Raw genomic sequence first — 21930 nt, forward strand, 5'->3', positions numbered from 1 at the left:
GGGGATTCAAAGCTGTCAGAGAACTAACTGAAGAACTCAAAGAAAAGAGACTAGCCGGCGGTGGTGGCGCACACCTTTAATCCCAGCACCCAAGAGGCAGAGGCAGGCTGATCTCTGTGAATTCAAGGCCAATCTGGTCAACAAGAGCTAGTTCCAGTACAGGCTCCCAAGTTACAGAGAAACCCTGTCTAAACAAACAAACAAACAAACAAACAAACAAACAGAACAACAACAAAAAAAGAGGGCTGGAGAGATGGCTCAGAGGTTAAGAGCACTGACCTCCCCTCTGGAGGTCCCGAGTTCAATTCCCAGCAACCACATGGTGGCTCATAACCATCTGGAATGAGAGCTGGTGCTCTCTTCTGGCCTGCAGGCATACACGGAAGCTAAACACTGTGTACATAATAAATAAATAAATCTTAAAAAAATAAGAAAGAAAGAAAAGAGACTTACCTCCTTGAAGCGCTTACAACTAAAATGGCAGTTCATACTTCTCTTCAGGCTGACCTGCCTCTACCTCCCCTGTGGTTCCAAAAAAAAGCTGTGCCTTTTCTTATTGAACTGTAAAATGGAGCCCATGATCCTTGTTGGCAAAAATAAATAAACACCAGACATCTCTGGGTCTTTGGGGACGGATCCTTTGCCCAGACCTGGCTCATAACAGCCAATGAACATTTTGTCGTTTGTGTTTTGGATTAAGAAAATGACTTCTGCATGTCTCCCAGCATCACAAGGAGCCGCGGATTGAATTGGTGCCATTGTAGACTTGATTGTTGTTGCATAGATAAAAGTCTCATTAAGTCCCTCGTGAGGAGAGAAAAATTTTATTTTGAGGAACGAGGAGCAACGAGGGCTTCTTTGCTTGTTGTGGTTACAACAACAAAACATGAAATGGAGGAAATAATTAAATAACTGAACTTTTTTTCTTTCTTTCCCCAAACCTTGTCAAGAGGCTGGGTGAGTTTTTAATTAGTGCTGCATTTTCAATAAATCCGGACTGGTACGTGGTGCCGATTCTTTCCTGGATAAGGGAAAGATACTAATGAGAATCTTATTTTTCAGTCCCACACTAAAGGGATGCCTGGTATATTTAATCATGCAGTAGAAATCCTGGCAGCCTTCTCTGAGCCTGGCCTCTGCTCTAATTACATTTCTAGATTTTAGTAAATTGAAAGGGAAAATGTAGGAACAAAATAATTAAAACCGAAGAGGAAGTGCATATTAAAAAGGAGAAGCTGTTTAAAATTCTTGCACACAGTGCTTCCAAGGACATCTACAATCGTTTAATCAGCTCCACACCAAATCAAAGCCCTTTGTGCAGAAGCTGCTGGGATCATATCTCAGGTGGGCGGTGTGGTCCTCACAGTAAAATGGGAGCCTCATTGCACAGAGCCACAGATGGCAATAGGACCTCTTCTGGACCTCCAGATCACTGGGGATTCAGGCCCAGTCTGGACAAGCTGCTGGCACAGACTCCATACCCGGAGGAGCCCTCTCCCATATACTGGGCAGAGGCTAGCTAAACTGTAAGGATTAGTCTCAATTGTAAGGAAGCCGAAACAGATGTCCGTTCCTTTCTGCACCTCTTCCCCAGGCTCCTTTCCCAAGGGACTCTCTTTCTCTCTCCCTCTGCTCTTCTGTGAAATCCAAAGTCAAGAGAATAGGTAATTAAACAGCCTCAGTGTCACCAAGAGCTAGCGACTTGTAACTGGTCACTGGGTTTCCATTGGAACATTTTGAATTTTTACAAGGACCAAACACCTTTCTGGCTTCAGCTAAAGAGATGAACGTTTGTTGATGATGGTGATTAATGAAATCTAATTGGAAAAGTTTCAGGCAACTGCCTAATAGGTGACAAGAGCTCTTTCTGTTTCAGAGGCAAGCACATTAACAGCATCATTAGAGAATCAAGGCTCTCCAATTTTACAAAATAACAGTTTTGGTTGGGCATAGTGGAACACACCTGCAATCCTAGCACTCAGGAGGTAGAGGTAGAAGGGTCAGGAGTTCAAAGCCAGCCTCTGTTAGTGAGTTTCAGGCCTATGTGAGATTGTCTCAAAACAAGGACCAAAACCCAAAAACAAAGCAGAAAACAAACAACAACGAGAGTAATTTTATCTGGAATGCAGACTGTTAAGTCCTGGGGTTTTCAGAGAGTTTTGCCCATGGTTCATAAGACATCTAAAACTGGGAACAGGGTCTGCTTCTGTACTTGAAAGTGGAAGGCAGCATGGCACTGTCAAGAGTTCTTTCCAACCCCGAGGCCTGGCTCACAGACTGCCAGCCTTCCCTGCTGAACAGGCTCACCAGCCACATGGTGCCAAGAATCCTATGACAAGAGACAGAAGCACAGTCTCCTGGAGACTGTCCCACAGGCCTGGAAAGCAGTAGGCTCCAGGAAGCTATTCCCAAGACAGGCTGCAACCTGTGCCTACCTCATAACGCACTGGGTCATTGGGTTGCTCTCTTGTCCAGTGCTTGGTGCACGTGAGTCGCGTAGGCAAAAATCCAGACTCTGCTTTGGATTTTGAGGGTTTGATTCAGAAATAATTTTTTTCCTTAACGTTTAAGGTAAGCAAAGAATGTTAACAACAAACATCCCACTGCCGTCATCATCACTTCAACACAAGATGATTGTTTTCTTCCAGGGCCAAGACGATGCTCCAAGACAATTCTACTCAATTCCGGAATCACTTTTGGCCCACGGGAGCTAAAACATGAGATAGACTGGGGACCCAGGTGTCCTAGCCAATAAATTGTCACAGAATCAGCCACCTCTCGACATTTGTGCTCTCTCTCTCTCTGTCTCTCTCTCTGTCTCTCTCTCTTTCTCTCTCTCTCTCTCTCTCTCACACACACACACACACACACACACACACACACACACACACACACACCTTATGCTTTTCCCAGAAAGAATGGTCCTTTGGTTATTGTTTACAAATGCTAATTTACTTATTTGATTTTTGAGACATGGTATTACCATGTAATTCTGGCTGGCCAAGCTGGTCTTAAACTCATAGAACTCCTCCTGCCTCTGCCTCCTGAGTGCTGGCGTTAAAGGTGTGCCGCACAGTCTCGGAGTAAAGTACTTTATAAATGTTAGCATTTGCAGGCTAGACTTACTGGACATGGATCTCTATGAATTTGAGACCAGCTTGTCCACAAAGAGAGTGCCGGGCCAGCCTTGGCTGCATAGGGAGACCCTATCTCAAAAAAACGAAACAAACAAAAACAAAATGTAAAAGTTCTTTTCAAAAAAGGTCTCTGGCAATCATTAAAATTCAGAAAACATTTTATTGAGGGTTTGCTAAAAAAGAAAGTAAGAGCGAAGTCATATGTAATCCACAAATTGCACATCTAGATTTCAGTTGTGAAATGCCTGGCTCTTAGCCTCCTCCATTCCGGCCTCGCACCTCGTCGTGATCTTCTGCACACCGCACGCGACCCCCTCCGAGTTCCCGCCTCTTCCCATTCTGGCCCCGCCTTCCGCTCAAATCCCGGGGCTCTGGACCGGCCTCGTGACGCTTGCGCACTAGGGAAGGTAGGCGGGGTCTTAAAGGAGGAGGAGCTGGAGGGCCTTGAACGGGGCGGGGCTGGGCGGAGCAGAACGGGGCGGGGCGGGGCGAGGCGGGGCGGGGCGGGAAGCCGGGGGAGGAGGCCGCGCGGGGTGGGGCCCGGCGGGTACGCGCTCGCTGCGTCGACGTGCTGACGACAGGACGCCCGGGCCGGTGTGTGTCGGTGTGTATGTGTGTGTGTGTGTGTATATGTGTGTGTGTTTGTGTGTGTGTGCGCGCTCCGAGAGTGTGTATTTGTGTATCGGCGGTCCCGCAGGTCCCGGATGTTGCGGGCAGTATGAGGCGAGCGCAGGGGGACAGGGACCAGCAGCTGTCGCCGCCGTTCTCAGGTGAGTGTGTGTGTGTGTCAAGAGTCGAGGAAGGGGGTTGGCCTGTCGGGGTGCGGGGGTTTTCCTTGAGAAGTGACTGACCCCCCCCCCAAACACACACTTCCCCTCATGTATTATTCTCTGCCCCATTTCCTACACCCTGGTTTCATGGCCTGAGGAAGCCAGAGCCTAGTCAGCCGTCTGTTCTTCCTACCTCAAGCATTCAGGAAACACAAACGCGCCCCCTGCCTCCAGCCTCCCTCACCATCAGATCCCAACCCCATCCCCCTTGCCAAATAGTGAGCTGTCGCCTGCGGCGAGATGGAGGACTGCGCATGCTCGAATGTGAAGGAGCTCGGGGTGCCTGGTCGCTGCCTTAGGACGCATGCGCATTGCTGTGTTGCAGGGACCTGCGGAATAAAGAGCCCCTTGACCACGCGCCCGCCTTCTTCCCAGGCTGTGCTAGACTTGCCACCCAATAGTGAGCTTGTCGCTCCGATCCGAGAGGGAGAATTTAAATTATGCGAGGGATTTAAGGACAAAGCACTATTCGCATCTAGTGTTGCCCTAGAGACTCCCAGGCTACCAACGCCTCCTAGAGCCAACGTGTCCCACGCTGACCCTCCTTTTGAAACTGACTGCAACTTCTAGTTCTAGAATTACTTTACTTCCCTTTCCACCACTCCGGTCGTCATGCTGAACCCTTACTGCAAACTTTCCCTAAATTTAGGAGTAAGTCCAACTCATTTATTCTGGCAGGGGACTTTTTTTTTTTTTTATGGCCTTGTTATGAAGGACTAAGGACCATAAAAAAGAAACCACAGTGGGAATTCTTTTTTAGTAAAATTCAGAGTTGCCTTTAGAGAGTTAGGCAAGGAAGGGGAAAGTGTCACACACAGTTTAAGGCTTGGGGTAACAACAAAACCAGAACGGAAATGAACTCAGGAGCTTCATCTCAGTTGTCTGACCTAGTTGGTTCTTTGCGGGGAGGAGAGGGGGAAGGGGCAGGAGGGGGGTCAGAGTTCTTCCATAGTCTTTCAGTTTAGCAGTTTAGCTGTATGTAGCTGATGTTCTGTGGCCATATGAAAACAGAGGCAACCTGAAACAATTGAACAGCTTGCCCAGAAGTATTAATTTTAAACAAACAGTGATAATTCTTCCATATGGGCAAATCCCCAAGAAAATTAAACTGAGGAACTTTACGTAAATATTTCAGTGACTTAGGATTTGGAGTTTCAGTCGACGGAGTATACTTGGTTCTTTAGTTTGCTGCTGTATTGTCACTCTTAGAAACTCTGTCTTACCTCTACCATGGGGGGTGGAGAGGTTTGTTTCTGTTTTGAGACAATCAGGGTCTCATATAGCCAGGTAGGGTCTGGACCGCCTATGCAGACCAGGTTGGTCTCTACCGGAGTTACAGGTATCTGCTTGTCTCTGCTGTTAGGTGTACACCACCACATCTGGTCACAAAGATAAACTCTTTACTAGCAAAAGGTTTGCTGAATCGTATGGAAATGAATAGCTAAATTGTTGTTAGGTGGGGAGACTGGAAAAGGGAGGGGCATTTTCTGTTTTTTCGGTTGGCTGGCTAACCTAATGTCTCAGCTAGACTCCTGGGTCTATTTTGAAAATAACAGCCTTATTTTGAAATTCCCTTTCCTTTGTGTTCATTCTTGGGTATTCTCACAAGACTTATTTGGTTGCCTTGTTAACGTTAGGACCTTAGGTTCCTGGGCTTTAAAGTATGTATACACTTTTCACGTCCTCATTTAACACGGCCTTTATGTGGCTCAGGTGTTTATTGTGCTGTTTCCGGGTGCCATGTTGCTCTTGGAGCCAAGGGATTTGGGAATTGGGGGGAGCATATATCATCCTGTCTTGGAAGAGAGCTGGTTACTCTGCCCCCCACCCCCAAAATAGTATAAATTACTGTGCTCACTCCACATTGAACAGTCAGGGTAGTTGGTATCCTTTCGGTATTTTGGTGACTATACCTTTTAAAAGAGTTATTACAGTGGCTAGTTTGGTAGTTGGAAATAATGTGACTTATCTCCATACTTGGACCAGGCTCTAGTAGAATCTAGAAGTGAAACTATTGAGGTAATGCTTGTCTTTCTTCTAAGTAGGCTTTCTTCATCTAGGATACTTTGTTCTTATCTGAAAACATTTCATTTCTAAATTCACTTAAGCCTTATTTAAATTTTTGATGGTACAAAAGAATGGACCGCTTTTAGAATTAAGATAAGTTGTTAATTCATATTGGCATAGAAATTTGTTTAAAAAATAAAAGGTAATACAAATGTGAAAAAAAATTCAAAAGGTACAGAGTGAGAATGAAAAGCCTTCTGTCATTCTCCTGACCATCAAATTACCCAAGGCAACATCATCTCCTTTCAGAACCCATACATTACAAATACATATGTGTACTTATTCTTTGGTGTCTGTTTTTTACAAATGGTAAGACACTATATCCAATTTTTACTTTTTCACTCAATTTGTCTTGGTGATCATATAGTGTCTGTAGTATCTTTTTAAAAAGTGGCAAGGGGCCGGGCGGTGGTGGCGCACGCCTTTAATCCCAGCACTCGGGAGGCAGAGACAGGCGGATCTCTGTGAGTTCGAGACCAGCCTGGTCTACAAGAGCTAGTTCCAGGACAGGCTCCAAAACCACAGAGAAACCCTGTCTCAAAAAACCAAAAAAAAAAAAAAAAAAAAAAAAAAAAAGTGGCAAGGGTTGCATTGTATATGGCAGATCATCATTTAGCCAATTCTTACTTAACAGTAGGTTTCCAAAGCCTCATTTTTATGTGTACTTAGGTGTCTATTGGATTAATTTATTTTTGTGAATGTGCCAGATCAATGGATGTATACATCTTTAATGTTGGCAATATTGCTGAATCATTTTTCACAGTGGTTTATGAATTTATATTATTGTCAACGGCTCATCTGCCTGTTTCTTAACCAACACTATCATTCATACTTTAAAAATAAATTTTAAATGGTGTTTTCTCTGAGATTTTAAGTTCATTATATAGTTTCCTAAGTTTCATTACATTGCGGAGCTGTGGATACATTCTGTCACTGTTCTCTACGTTAATGGTATTAAATAGGCCTCAATCAAGGGACAGTACCATTAGAGTGAAGTCATGTCTGGAGAACAGTAAGCCCTAGTGGCAGCACTAGGAAGGTGTATAGACCAGTATTTCAGTTTCTTCCTTTTCACTCAGATTCTAGTTTCTTTCCATGGAACTCCAAAAGCTTATGTGATATCATCTGACGCCCTCTTGGTAGCTATGACTGAAAGCACGTTACTTGCTTTCGTTGTGTTGAAAAGGTGACTCAGTTGTTAAGGTACTGTCTGTCTATTGTCTCCACCAGAATGTTGGTCTTAGCAGTGTTCTGATTGCAGAATACCTTACTGTGAGCTGTAAAGAAATGAAAAGGCTGGGTATGTTGGAGCACACCTTTAATTCCCGTACTCAGGAGGCAGAGGCAGGCAGACCAGCCTGATCTACATAGTTAGTTCCAGACCTGCTCGAACTTCATAGTGAGACTCTCATCCCAACAACGCCACCCCCCAGAATGAATGAATGAATGAAAAGATTTTTGTGCTTAAAGGGTATTTTGATCATTGGACAATCGAATGTACTAAATATATGAAATAATAAGAGTTAGAAAGTAAAATATAGGCTGGGCAGTGGTGGCGCACACCTTTAATCCCAGCACTCGGGAGGCAGAGGCAGGCAGATCTCTGTGAGTTCGAGACCAGCCTGGTCTACAAGAGCTAGTTCCAGGACAGGCTCCAAAACCACAGAGAAACCCTGTCTCGAAATACAAAAAGAAAATATAAATAGTATGCTTGTGTTCTTGCTGAGAAGACCTGCAAAGGAGGGACCAACGGTTGAAGGAAAGTTTGTTTTGAGGGCTTTTTTTTATTATTATTATTTTTTATTTTTATTTATTTATTTATTTTGGTTTTTCGAGACTGGGTTTCTCTGTGGTTTTTGGAGCCTGTCCTGGAACTAGCTCTTGTAGACCAGGCTGGTCTCGAACTCACAGAAATCTGCCTGCCTCTGCCTCCCGAGTGCTGGGATTAAAGGCGTGCGCCACCACCGCCCGGCTTGAGGGCTTTTTGAAAAAAGTGTATGTTGAGGTTTTTGTTTTTTTCTAACTGTTGAAATGAAAGTTTAAAGAGATAGAAAAGTAGAAAGGATGGTACACTTATTACCTTCTGTCAATCACTGTGATTGTTCACATTTTTATTGTATTTTAATTTTGTTTTTTCAGACAGGGCTTTTCTGTGTAGCCTGGCTGTCCTGGAACTCACCATGTAGACCAAGCTGGCCTCAAACCTGGAGATCTGCCTCCCTCTGCCTCCCAAGTGCTAGGATTAAAGGCATGAGCCACCACTGCCCAGTGTATTTTGAAATTTATATGTGATATATTTTATGATGTATAATATACAAACTTTTATATATTGCAGATATATTTCACCCCTTAGATGTATCTCCTTGAAATACATTGCTTTACTCTCTTATTCTTACAGTATTTGTCACAAGTCAATAATGAGTAATTTTAAATTTTATTTTATATTTTGAGACAGGGTTTCCCTGTGTAGTCCTGTGGCTGGACTAGAGTTCACCATATAGACCAGACTCAGATTCATAGGTAAATTACCTGCCTCTGCCTCTCAAGTCCTGAAATCAAAAGCAAGTACCACCATACCTGCCGTTGTTTGTATTTTTTCCCCCTTCAAACATGTGTATCTCTTTAGTCTCAAAACTATTCGAGACTACTCAGGATAAGTGGCTTTTGCTTTTTGAAGGGACCAGACCATTTGCGTTCCAAGGTACATCATCTCTTGGAAATTTCTGATTTTTAAAAAATTAAAAATTTGCCGGGCGGTGGTGGCGCACGCCTTTAATCCCAGCACTCGGGAGGCAGAGGCAGGCGGATCTCTGTGAGTTCGAGACCAGCCTGGTCTACAAGAGCTAGTTCCAGGACAGGCTCCAAAACCACAGAGAAACCCTGTCTCGAAAAACCAAAAAAAAAAAAAAAAAAATTAAAAATTTAAAAAATGTTTTTGGTTTTAATAATTTGTTCTTTTATCAGTATAAGCTGATATTGAGACCTATAGGCTTGGTTAGATTCCAGTTAAACAGCTTTAGGAAGCATAGGACCAGAACCCTCTGTTTATGATATGGGGTTTGGTCGTGTGTTTTAAGTGATGAAACCCAGACTCTTCAGTTAAATTTCCTCTTTTTAAAATTAGCAGATACTGCCGGGTGGTGGTGGCGTACGCCTTTAATCCCAGCACTCGGGAGGCAGAGGTAGGCGGATCTCTGTGAGTTCGAGGCAAGCCTGGTCTACAAAGGGAGTTCCAGGACAGGCTCCAAAGCTACAGAGAAACCCTAACTCGAAAAACCAAAAAAAAAAAAAAAAAAAAATTAGCAGGTACTCTGGAGAGGGGTCCCACTCTGGCATTGTACTGCTGTTTTTCCAGCAGCCTTTATCATAGGATGATGGTTTTTTACCTTAGTTAATTCAATAGTTGCAAAATGATTTTAAAATTCTGCAATTCCTTTCGTTTGACTAGTTTTTGGTTTTCTACAAAACTTTTATTTATGGGTTAGTAAATTATAGTTTCTATTAAAAAAAAGTTGAGATGAACCCTTCTTTCCATTTAATTTTTTCTTTTTTGTTTTTGTTTTTCGAGACAGGGTTTCTCCGTAGCTTTGGTGCCCATCCCGGAACTAGCTCTTGTAGACCAGGCTGGCTTCGAACTCCCAGAGATCCGCCTGCCTCTGCCTCCCGAGTGCTGGGATTAAAGGCGTGCGCCACCACCGCCCGGCTCCATTTAATATTTTCTGAGTAAGGAGGTGGTATAGTAGGTAGAAAGGCCACGGGCAAATGGCAGTCCTGGGGACTTATTAAAGGCCTTGGAACATGGGAAACAAGTAAGTACTCTATCTAGGGTTATCCCCATAGCTCAAATAGTCATCTTTACTGGTAGCAAATGAATAGTTTCTTTTTCTTTCTGTTCCTGTTGTCTTACATGCATAGATTTTTAATGTATTGTGTCTTACCAACAGTTACAACATTGTTTATTCTGCACGACATGTTCCTTCCCTTTTTGGCCTCTGGAGTCCTCTCAGCTCAGCATAAGAGTGCATCCTTGCTTGGCACAAGAAGTTTCTGACTCTTTTGTATTTTTTTTTCTGTCCCAGATGTGCAGCCCTCACTTTACCTTTCTTTTTTTTTATTTAAATATTTTGACTTTTATTTTATGTGTGTGGTGTTTTGCTTGTATGTATGTCTGTGTACTGTGTGAATGTAGTGTCCTTGGAGGCCAGGAGAGGGAATTCCCTGAATTGTTAGGAACTGTGGTGTGTGGAATTGAACTCAGGTCCTCTGGAAGAGCAGCCAGTATACTTAGTCAACCAGCCACTCTCCAGCCCTCCACATTACCTTTCTGTAGCTTCCCTTTCTGTAAAGAGGTTGTTAATGTCCTTTGTGGTCTCTGTAGCTAAATTCTGAAAACAAAGTTGCCTTTGTTTAAACTCTGTATACCTAGTGTTTGACTAACCTCTGTGCTGCTGGCATTGCTAGGATCTAGATTTTCGAACTCACAACTTCTTTGTCTTGAATATTCTTTTTGAAAGATAGTGTCCCAAGGGACACATTGCTATCTTCACATGGATATAAAATTGACTATAGAAAATACTGGAGTGTTTGTTTTTTGTTTGTTTTTTCCCATAAACAAATTTGTTTATTTGTTTGTTTCTTTTCTTGAGGTGAAATATATGAAATGAGGGCTGGGATATAGCTCAGTTCTAGAGTGTTTGCCTAGTGTGCAGGAAGGACTGGGTTTGATTCCTGGCATCACGTAAACTGAACATCTAGCCCACATCTATGATTTAAGTACTTAGAGGTAGAAGCAGGAGTCTTAGAAGTTTAAGACATCCCTTAGCTACACAGGGAGTTTGTCACACAAGTTTTTTGGAGCATGTGGTGTTCTAACATTATATAAAAGAATTTTTTGTGGGTATATATGTATGGATTTGTTTTTCTTTCCTTTTCCTCATTTAAAGCATTTCTTTAAAATTCTCCACATTTATTTCTTTATAAGAATGTTATGTAAGATTCTGCTGTTATAGCATATTTTTTTTATTATCATTAGATTTTCATCTTTCAAAAGGAGCAAGACAAATTGTTCTTAATTAAGGAAAATTTTCAGCCAAACCGTGACCTCTGATTCCCAGTTGTCTTAACTCAGAGTCTGGAACATTGCTGCATCCTGTGGTACTGTGTACTGTAGGCTCAGGAAAATGTCTGCTCGTTTGAGTGCTTTCTGCAGCTCTGTCACACTAATGTCACACACTAATGTCACACAAATAAAAGATACAATAGAACCACATTGTGTAGCTGGTCTTAGGGTCTAGATTAAATTCTTGCTTTAGCAACAAAAGTTTAATTAGACTCTTTCCATATGGTGATATTTTGAATATTTTCACTGATTTCAGGTTACTCAAAGCCAGACAATAACAGTATTCTAATATTTATCTGAAATCCAAGTTCTTTTTACCATCTTGTCATATTTACAAAGGTTATTTATTCTCAATCTGGTTTCATAACAATACTGGCTCCACATTAAATTCTGCTTGTGTATTTGAGGAAGCACACCTGTTTCTTGTGTTTGTTTTCAGGCATGGTAAAATTACTCTGAAAAGCTGTGTGGACACATTTGCTAATAAATTGGATCCAGTTGCTTTTTTCACTTTTGTAAGGCTCCCATTACAGAAAATATTTTGAAAGTAGAATTATAAAGGCATGCTTAGACCATAATTCTTATTACTGCAGTCACATTTATTTATTTTTAAATAATAGTTATTTATTTGAGTGTATATGTAAAGATGTGCATGCATTCTACAGTGCATGTGGGGAGGTCAGAGTGCAACCTGCAATAGTTAGTTCCCTCTTTCTAACATGTGGGTCACAGTGATGAAACTCCAGTTGTCAGGCTTGGTGGCCACTGCCTTTACCAACTGAGCCATCTGACGGGCACATTTCCAAAGAATGGGCTAGCCTTTGCCTAGGTGCTCTCTGTATAGTAAAGTTGGGCATGCAGCTTAGAGAAGCTAGATACAGAGTGGAGCTTCAGCATGCACAAGTCTTCCTTGATTCCTCACTGTTCCTGAGGAACTGTTGGTGTAGATTTTCCTGCCATCACAGCTGCCTTAGAGGGGGCTTGCACAAGTTTTCCAAAAACTTCTAATTTCTCTATCTACAGGTCTGCTTTTTTATTTTTAAGAAGGAAAATGTACTTGTAATTATTTATTTCCTTAAATTGAGATGTATATTTGTCTCTTTACTTGATTTTTTAAATAAAAAGGCAGCCATGTAGAAGTTTGCTAAACATAAAAATAAGCCTTTCAACATAGGACATTATTTATACTGCCTGACTTCATTTTTAAATTAGAAGGGTATAGTGGTACACACCTGTAGTTTCTGCATTGAAAAGGAAGGTAGAGGCAGCGAGCAGGATTGCCTCTAATTCAAGGCTAGTATGGAGATTCAGGTTGGACAGGGCTTCATAGTAAGATCTGCCTTAAAAACACAAAAAGTAGGGACTGGAGAGAACTCAGTTAGTAGACTGAATTGGAAACTCTAGCACTCATTAAAAAAACAACATGGCACCTTGTGCCCATAATCTCCATGCTGGAAGGCAGAGACAGGAGGGTTCCTGGGGCTTCCCGGCCAGCCAGTCTAGTCAAATTAGTGAACTCCAAGTTCAGTGAAAGACCCTGTCTCAAAAAACAAGGTGAAGTGATTGGGGAAGATACCTGATGTTGACTTTTGCTTCCACATGCACCCACATTCACTACCCCCAAAATAATAAACAATATTAAATATAAAATACTTTAAACGTAGAAAAGTATAAGGAATAATGCAATTCATATACTATCACCAAATTATATAAAAATCTTTTTGTTTGTATCTGTATGTGGAGGCCAGAGGACAACTTTAGGTTGTCCACAAAAAACACAACCACCTTCTTTGAGACAAGGTCTCTTACTAGCCTGGAGTTTAGCACTTGGTGTAGACTGGTTGGCTGGCAAGCTGCCCAGGGTCCCTCTTGTCTCCTTAGCACTGGGATTACAAGCCTGAGCCATGCGCCCAGCCTTTTTTTTTTTTTTTTAAAGTCTTTTATTTAAAATATTTGTTTATTTGTAGTTTAGGTTTATGAGTGTTTGCCTGCAAGTATGTGTGTGTACCATATGTTAGATTACCTGGAACAGAAATTACAGGTAATTGTGGTTACCATGTTGGTGCTGGACCAAACGCTGGTTCTCTAGAAAAGCAGCTATGTTCTTAACAGCTGAGTCATTTATTTCTCCAATCTGTGCCTGACATTGGTATATTGATTTTCAGAATCTAACTTAGAAATGCTCTGAAAATTGATAACAAACTTACCTTTAAAATGTTGCTTCCAATTCTTTAGTGTATATATCTAGAGTTAGAATTGCTAGAGCGTATGGTAATTCTATTTTTAATTTTTTCAAGATCCTTATTCTGTTTTCCATGGTGCCTGTACCATTTTACATTCCCTTCAACAGTACAAAGATGTTCCAAGTTCTCAACATCCTTACCAACAATTTTTTTTCTTCTTGGTAGTGGCATCCTAGCGGGTGTTACCGAATCCTTTTTTAGCTTTATCTTTTACTGAGGCTGAGTTTTGAGTTTTATTTTTAATTTCTTAAAAATGGCATTATAATTTTGTTTATGTGTATGTGTCTGTATGCAGTGAATATTCAGGTGCCCTTTGAGGCCATAAGAGGGCGTCCAATCCCTTTGAACTGGATTTACACGTGGTTTTTGAGCCACGTGATGTGGGAACCGAATGCTAGTTCTCTGGAAGAGCAGTATGTGCTCTTAACTGCTTTAACTGCTGAGCCATCTCTCCAGTCTACAAGGTTTGTTTCTGAGACATAGTTGTCTCTGTAGCCCAGGCTGGCTTGAAACTCATGTCTCCTTCCTTAGTCTTTCAGGTGCTAGATTCTAGATTACAAGTATGAGTCATCATGACCAGCATAAACTTTACAATAATTAGATTTATTTTGCTATCCTTTTGATGTTTGTTTGTTTGTTTGTTTGAAAGAGAGTCTTGAGCCGGGAGGTGGTGGCACAAGCCTTTAATCCCAGCACTCGGGAGGCAGAGACAGGCGGATCTTTGTGAGTTCGAGGCCAGCCTGGTCTACAAGAGCTAGTTCCAGGACAAGCTCCCAAACTACAGAGAAACCCCGTCTCGGGGTGGGGGGTGGTGGGGTGGGGGAGTCTTGCTGGCAGTATAAACCAGGCTGGCTTCAAACTTGTAATCTTTCTGCTTCAGGCTCCCGAGTAATATGATTGCAGGCATATGCCATCCCACCTGTTTTTTATTTTTTATATTAGAGGGAAATTAAATCCTGTTTTCTCCTATATGTTTTATAGTTTTGCCCCTGCCCCACCTTGCCAGAGTTTCTCTGTTTAACAGTCCTAGCTGTCCTGGAACTAGCTCTTGTAGACTGGGCTGGCCTCAAACTCACAGAGATCTACCTGTCTCTGCCTCCTGAGTGCTGGGATTAAAGGTGCATGTGTGGCTATAGTTTTGCTTTTAACATTTAGGTCTCTGCCTTCAATTTATTTTGCTATTTAGTATGGGAAAGATAAAACTACTTTTTTCTATAAGGATGACCCTAAAATATGGATCTAATTTTCCATGAGGTTAACCCAGTTACCCAGCCCCATGTTTTGGTTAATCCATCTCTTCCCTATTATTGTTAAATGTCATCTGTGTTTGTCTGTGTCTATGAGGGTTGCCTCTCTATTTTCTTTTCTGTGCCATTGGTTGGTCAGCTTGCCTCTTGTGCTGTTACTATACTGCTTTCATTATCAGAAACTTATAGTGATTGTTCTTATCCGATAAACAAGGGTTAGTACCTCTTTATGTTCATCAAGCTTCTTGAAAACCCCTGTCTAATCAGTTGAATCATTTTAACATAGTCACTTGCTGTTGAAATATGTTCATGTGGTGTATCATGGCCTTCAAAGGGGGAAAATTAAGCCTTTCTTATCAAGCAACTGATTACTTGTTCTGAATGAGTTTATAATTCCAATTCCCTTTTTAGTTTGGTTTGTGTGGCTTTCATTTTTATATATAGATCAGTTATCCACCTGGAAAGTGACCTGTTATGATGGTATAAAGACACCAATAAAACAGTTTTGGTAATGGCATTGATATTGAACTTGATGGTGTTAAGGATTTCTTCTTTCCCTCCTCTCTCTCTCTCTCTCTCTCTCTCTCTCTCTCTCTCTCTCTCTCTCTCTCTCTCTCTCCTCCTCCTCCTCCTCCTCCTCCTTCTTCTTCCTCTTCTTTTTGTTTTTGTCATTGTTGTTTGAGACATAGTCTCAGTTTTCCTCAGACTGGCTTCTAATTTGTGGCAATCTTCCTGATGCAACCTCCTAAATGCTGGGATTACAAATGTGAGTCACCCTGCCCAGTAATGTTAAAATCTTGATCATGAGGAAATGGAACCATTTAAAACAAAGAGATTACCAAATGATATATAGTAACTGTATAGTACAGGAAAAGCTAAACAATCAGGTTTCAGAAAGTGCTGGAACCAAAACTGCTGCTTACAGGGACTTCAGCAATAAGAACTGGTGGACTCTGGTACTCTATAAATAAACTTTAGTTTCCATGAGGCTTAATTCAGATTCCTAAGGGAGATCTGATTTGGTCAGGCCAAGGCTTGATTTCCCATGAGCCACTTATGTGCCCCAGGTTCAACTCCAGTTGTTTATGGGGAAGGGGAAGTTTGGTATAAATAGAAATTTGGGGAATGGCTGGAATTAGAGACAGGTTTTCTTTGAGAAATGTATCTTAGGATGTCTTACAATCTTAAAAGTTATTGAGTGCTTTAAAGAGTTTTGTTTTCTTTTTTTAAAATGTGAGTTATATTTATTCATCATTACCAAATTAGAATTTAGAATACATGGCTGGAGAGATGGCTCAACAGGTGGGGTGCTCACCGTTACCAAGGTGGGAGAAGAAGAGAATTGGTTTCTGTACGTTGTCCTCTGACTTTTACTTTGCATGCTACAACACACACACTCTAGATATTTGTAATAAAAAAAGTAAACACCAAGAAAAATATTTTAAGAATTTTTTTTTTACTTAAAAAAAATAAAGTCATGTCACTAGGCATGGTGAGGAATGCCTTTAATCCCAGTACTTAAGCAGGTGAATCTCTTTTTGTTTGTTTGTTAGACAGTGTTTCTCTGTAGCTTTGGAGCCTGTTCTGGAACTAGCTCTGTAGACCAGGCTGGTCTCAAACTCACAGAGATCCGCCTGCCTCTGCCTCCCAAGTGCTGGGATTAAATAAAGGCGTGCGCCACCACCGCCCGGCACGTTAGTTTCTTGTAAGTTAGTTTGCACTGTTGATCTGAAATTATATTGATGCAACTATTATGTTGACATGTGTTGATATGTCTTGCATTTGACTGGATTTTTATTTAAAGAGATAGAATCTTGCTGTGTTGCCCATGCTGGCTCCAGACTCTTCCGTTTGGGAGACCCTCCAGTCTTAACTTCCTGAACAGCTGGAGCAGGTGCACACTTGGTGGATTTTACCATGAGTATCAAGCACTGGTTATTTGGAAAATTATTGCCTCATTGAGTTCAGCAGATCTTCTAGATGTCTAAAACATCTCAGCATTTTCGAAAACACTTTAGTTATGATCACCACCCTTTTCATGAGAAAAAAAAAATCAGTGTTGGAAAACTGTCAAGCAGCTACAATTATGCAAAATTGTAATTTTTTCATTAAACACTCAGATTTTATCATTGGCAACAAATACTGTTAGTTGTTTTCCTTAATGTGACAGACTCTCTTCATTTTCAAGAAAATGTCTGCTGGATATTTATGTCTGAATACCCAGTTTATTCTTTTTCCAAGAAAAAGTAGTTTCGTGAAAAAAGAAGCTAGTTGATCTCAAAACCCAGTCACAAGTGCTTTTCCTCGAAACTACTGTGCTCGAAGATACTGAGAAGTGCTTTATGCATCCCTCATGTTTCTTTTTTTTCTTTTTTTTTTTTTTTTTTTTTTGGTTTTTCGAGACAGGGTTTCTCTGTGGTTTTGGAGCCTGTCCTGGAACTAGCTCTTGTAGACCAGGCTGGTCTCGAACTCATAGAGATCCGCCTGCCTCTGCCTCCCAAGTGCTGGGATTAAAGGCGTGCGCCACCACTGCCCGGCTATCCCTCATGTTTCTGTCACAGCATATCCATGGCTTTATTATTTTATCAAGGACATTCTTGAGTTTAGGCATGGTGGCCCACATTTGTAATCCTAGTATTTGGGAGGTGGAGGAAGAGGATCTGGAGATTAATTGAAAGTCAGTCTGCATGAGACCCTGTCTCAAAAAAACCACAGGAACGTTCTTAGTACAGTTGCCTTTATTTCTAAATCATCAGTGGATAATGTCTCGAAGATTAATATTAATTTAATGCCATTTACCTAGCTTTATACTAGACATAACAGTTTTTACTCATTATTACTTTACATAATCAGAACAGATGTCAACATATTCATAAAGCTAAACAGCTTCCTCCTCCTCCTTTCTTCTTCCTCCTGCTTCCTTCTTGAAATAGTTATGACTTCGAGACCTTTTGAAAGCCTTGCCAGGCACTGACACACCACACTTTGAGAACTGCAACCTTATGAGGAGATACAAGTGCTTCATGGTGTAATCTTCCTGGATTGCTAGTGTAGTCAATTTGAGTTGCTTAACATGATATCAAAATGAATGCTGTATTTTAAAAGAGCTTAAAATGTTTTAGACTTCTTGATTAGAAATACATTCTAGGAGTTAACATTTTCAAACACCAGACTAAGGGATTGAGCTTTTCAGCTAGATATTCTTTAAAGCATGTAATAATCTTGGCATAAACTATTTTAACAATATGTAGTTAATGTAATATATTATACAATTCAACATTTTTAAACATTAAAACAATTAGGTACATTCTTATTTATGTTTGCACATGTGTGTGCGTGCAAGGCAGAGGACAGTTCGGAGGGGCAGTTGTCGCCTTTCACTGTGTAGATGTTAGGAATCAAAAAGTGTAGACCTTTGATTAGAAGGAAAAGGGAAATTCAGGCAGAAGATGTTAGGAGCAAGACTATAGAGATGGAGAAGGGATGGAGAATATTGGGTTGTAATGCTAGGTCTAGTTTGAGAGGGCCTCTTGAAATCACTGTACACATAAGATTTAAGAAAATATCTGTTGGAGCTGGAGAGATGGCTCAGTGGTTAAGAGCACTGCCTGCTCTTCCAAAGGTCCTGAGTTCAATTCCCGGCAACCACATGGTGGTTCACACCATCTGTAATAAGGTCTGGTGCCCTCTTCTGGCCTGCAGACATACACACAGGCAGAATATTGTATGCATAATAAATAAATAAATAATTAAAAAAAAAAAAAGAAAATATCTGTTGGAGGTCAAAGAGACAAGCAGGGCAAAAAGCTGTGAGGCATGCTGCTTGTGTCTGGTGTGTTCAAAGACCCAGCAAGGAAGACAGCAGAATTAAATGAGCAAGAGACAAAGTAGAAATAAAGTAAGAGGCTAATGAAGTCTAGTTCTTATAGCTAGCTGTTTGTTACGATAGCACGCTTAGGGAGCCTTCAAGAGTCCCAATTCCTGGGCTGTACCTGTACCACTAAATAGGAATCTTTGCAGGTGCGATTGTGGCAGAGGAGAGTGAGAGAAGTGACTGTATCTGAGAAGTATGTCAAAGCAGAATCCATTTAATTATAGATTGAATGTGGAGGTTGAGGAAAAGGAAAGTGTCATGAATGATTTCAGGTTTCTGGCTCAAACAACTGGATGGGTAGAGGTGTCACTGAGATGAGGGTGAGAGATAGAGAGGAATGGGAGTAGGTGTGGGATTTGGAGGGAAGATTAAAAATCAGGAGTTCAGTTTTAGATATGTCAAATTTGGGATGTGAATGAGGCTAAGTATAACTATGTTAAGTAGGCAGATACATGAGTGGAGTTTCAAATGAAATCAGACCTTAAGGTAATACATTTGTATACCATCTGCTTATTGATGGTCTTTAAAATGTCTAAATGACATTTTACACGATAAATTTGATAGAGAAAGATCTGGGAGTGTGGGAACTAGTTAGCCTTTCACAGTTATCTGAACAAGAAGTGGCGCTAGTGTGAATGAGAACTGTGTCAGCTGGATAGAACAGAAAGTAGGTTGGAGATCTGAGGACATCTGGAACCGTATTCAGTGGAAGTGGACAGTGCGCAAGGAATTGACAATAGCTTTGGAATGCTGAGCTTGGATGAATCGGTGGGTCTATTAGCGGCTATAAACAGCCAGGAGGAGTGGGTTTGGGAAGTGGTTGGCTTAGACGATTTACCATTCATAAGAAGCATTCCAAGCAGCAGGCAGTTTGGATTTTTTTTTTTTTTTTTTTTTTTTTTTTGGATTTTTTGAGACAGGGTTTCTCCGTAGCTTTTGGTTCCTGTCCTGGAACTAGCTCTTGTAGACCAGGCTGGCCTTGAACTCCCAGAGATCCGCCTGCCTCTGCCTCCCGAGTGCTGGGATTTAAAGGCGTGTGCCACCACCGCCCGGCTCAGTTTGGATTTTTTTTATACTGCCTTTTGGAAGGACAAATGAAGTTCAAAGTACAATTCTAGAAATTCATTTTCATGAAATAATTTCATTTATATAAAATTGATTCACTAAGATTTATAAAAATGGTAACATCTATAGTCAGTTTTGATGTGTTAGGCTGTCTGACATGTGTCCTTGCCTGTTTTTTGTGTAATGTACTATTTCCTTTTGGCCACTGTTCTTGAGATTCCTGTATTTCTAATATCCCAAGTTAATTCTTCCCTTGTAACTTTTATACTGTTCCCCCTTCCTCTTGATTCTTTTTCTCTGATTAAAGGGATAGTGAATACAGACAGAAGAATTCAGAAGTTAGTATATGAGAAGCCCAGAAAGTCCCAAAAGTAAGGTGGGACTAGGGCCAGGAGAGATGGCTCAGTGGTTAAAAGGGCTTGAAGCACAGTCATGAGAACTGGAGTTCATATCCCAGTATCCATGTAAGAAGCTAGGCATCCCACAGACACCTGTAACTCCAGCTTTAAGGGATCAAATCCCTCTTCTGGCCTTCACGTGTACATAGATGTATAAAACACATACATGTATTCATACATTCAGACACATAAATAAACAAAATGAAACTTCTAAAAAATATTGTAGTGCAGGTTAGCATTTAAAATGGAATGGCTATGAAAGCTGAAGCAGTTGAAACCCTGTCAACACAAAGGCATGGTACATGATGGTCTTAGTATACCCTACTGCTCAAATCTTTGGATCAGAGATGCCAAAGTAGTGAGATGGTTGTGATGGTTAACCTTTGGAATGTAAGTTGATTTGGTGATGACTTGACTCATGGTCATCCATCCTGTTACTGCTTATGGAAACCAATTCTGCAGAGGCAAAAAGTTCCTTTAGAATCATGAAAATGACTCTAAATTAATTGAGAAACTTCTGAAAATACTATGACAAAGATAGCTGGATGTGTAGCTCAGCTGCCTCTGCCTCCCGAGTGCTGGGATTAAAGGCGTGCGCCACCACCGCCCGGCCCCTTTTTCTTTTTTAATGACTGAGTTTTTATCCTCTGAGCCATTTCACTAGCCCAACGTTTTCTAACTCTTATTGGGCATTTAAATATGTCCATGTGTGTTTACACACACATTTGTTTATATATGTGTATGTATATACACACATACACATGCATACATCATACATACATATTTGGTTTTTTTGAGAATAGGTTTCTCTGTGTAGCCCTGGATGTCTTGGAATTTACTTTGTAGACAAGATTGGCCTCAAACTCAACAGATATCCGCCTGCCTCTGCCTCCCAAGTGCTAGAGTTAAAAATGTGTGCCACTATCACCCAGCTTTGTATTATGTATTTAAATAAAGATATATTTAATATTTACAAAAGTTTACATCCCTAGAACTCATGTAAAAAAAACTGCACATGGCTGCATATACATCTAACTCCATCACTGGGAAGTGGAGATGAGTGGATCTTGAGAACTCACTAGCCTGTTAGCCTAAGGAAAACAGTGATCTTCAGATTCAGTGAGAGACACTGTCTGAAGGAAAGCAAAGAGTCACAGAAAAAAAAAAGACATGACATCCTCATTTGGCCTTTTCATATGCACACACTAGTACCCAGACCCACACACTCAGGTGCATGCACCACAAGCACAACACACGTTTACACGGACAAACAAACCACAAATAATCACAGACGTCTGTTGTACGGATACATAATACATTAGTGTTCTGTTTAATTAGTGTGGTTTTGTTTGCTTATTTGTTTTTTAAGTTAGTTGGGTTTTGTTTTTGAAATAGGGTCTCATATAGTGTGAACTGGCTTGGAACATGCTGTGGAGCCAATAACTTTGAACTTCTGACCCTTTTATCTAATTTTCAAGTGCTGGGAGTACAGACATGTACCATCATAGCTGGTTTATGTGGTTCTCAGAATAGAACCCAGGGCTTTGTGCCTGCTAGCCAAATACTCCACTAACTGAGCTACATCCCTAGTTCCTGAATATATAATACTGCATTTAACTAACTCTATTAATAAAAAATTTCTTCTCTAGTTTTATCTATAAATTATGCTGCCATGGACATTCTTGTACACAAATCTTTATATGCCGATCAGATCTCTTGGGATTGATTTTTTTTAAAGTGTCATATGTTGTGAAAGTGTGAGCAACAGGACTCATGAAATGGCTCGGTAGATTTATAAAGGCGCCTACTGTCAAGACTGACTGCTGAGCCTTCTCTCCAGCCCCGGTTTTTAATTTTTTTCTTAAGCAGATACCCTAGGTGTCATTATCTCTATCAAAAGAATATGTGAGAGGCTGAAGAGATGGCTCAGTAGTTAAGAGTACTTGCTGC

The 21930-nt window shown here is 41.0% G+C and overlaps 1 protein-coding gene across 10 annotated transcripts in view; it reads left to right on the forward strand.

The window, feature by feature from the left end:
- The first annotated feature begins 3692 nt into the window (after positions 1-3692).
- Positions 3693-21930, forward strand: part of Spop (speckle type BTB/POZ protein) — a 79888-nt gene continuing 61650 nt past the window's right edge. For all 10 annotated transcript variants that reach the window (XM_057775241.1, XM_057775239.1, XM_057775242.1 and 7 more), the window contains exon 1: positions 3693-3907. The gene's annotated coding sequence lies outside the window, so the exon portion shown is untranslated. The remainder of the gene's footprint in view (positions 3908-21930) is intronic.

The sequence above is a fragment of the Chionomys nivalis genome, chromosome 7 (assembly GCF_950005125.1).
Source record: "Chionomys nivalis chromosome 7, mChiNiv1.1, whole genome shotgun sequence".
NCBI lineage: Eukaryota > Metazoa > Chordata > Mammalia > Rodentia > Cricetidae > Chionomys > Chionomys nivalis.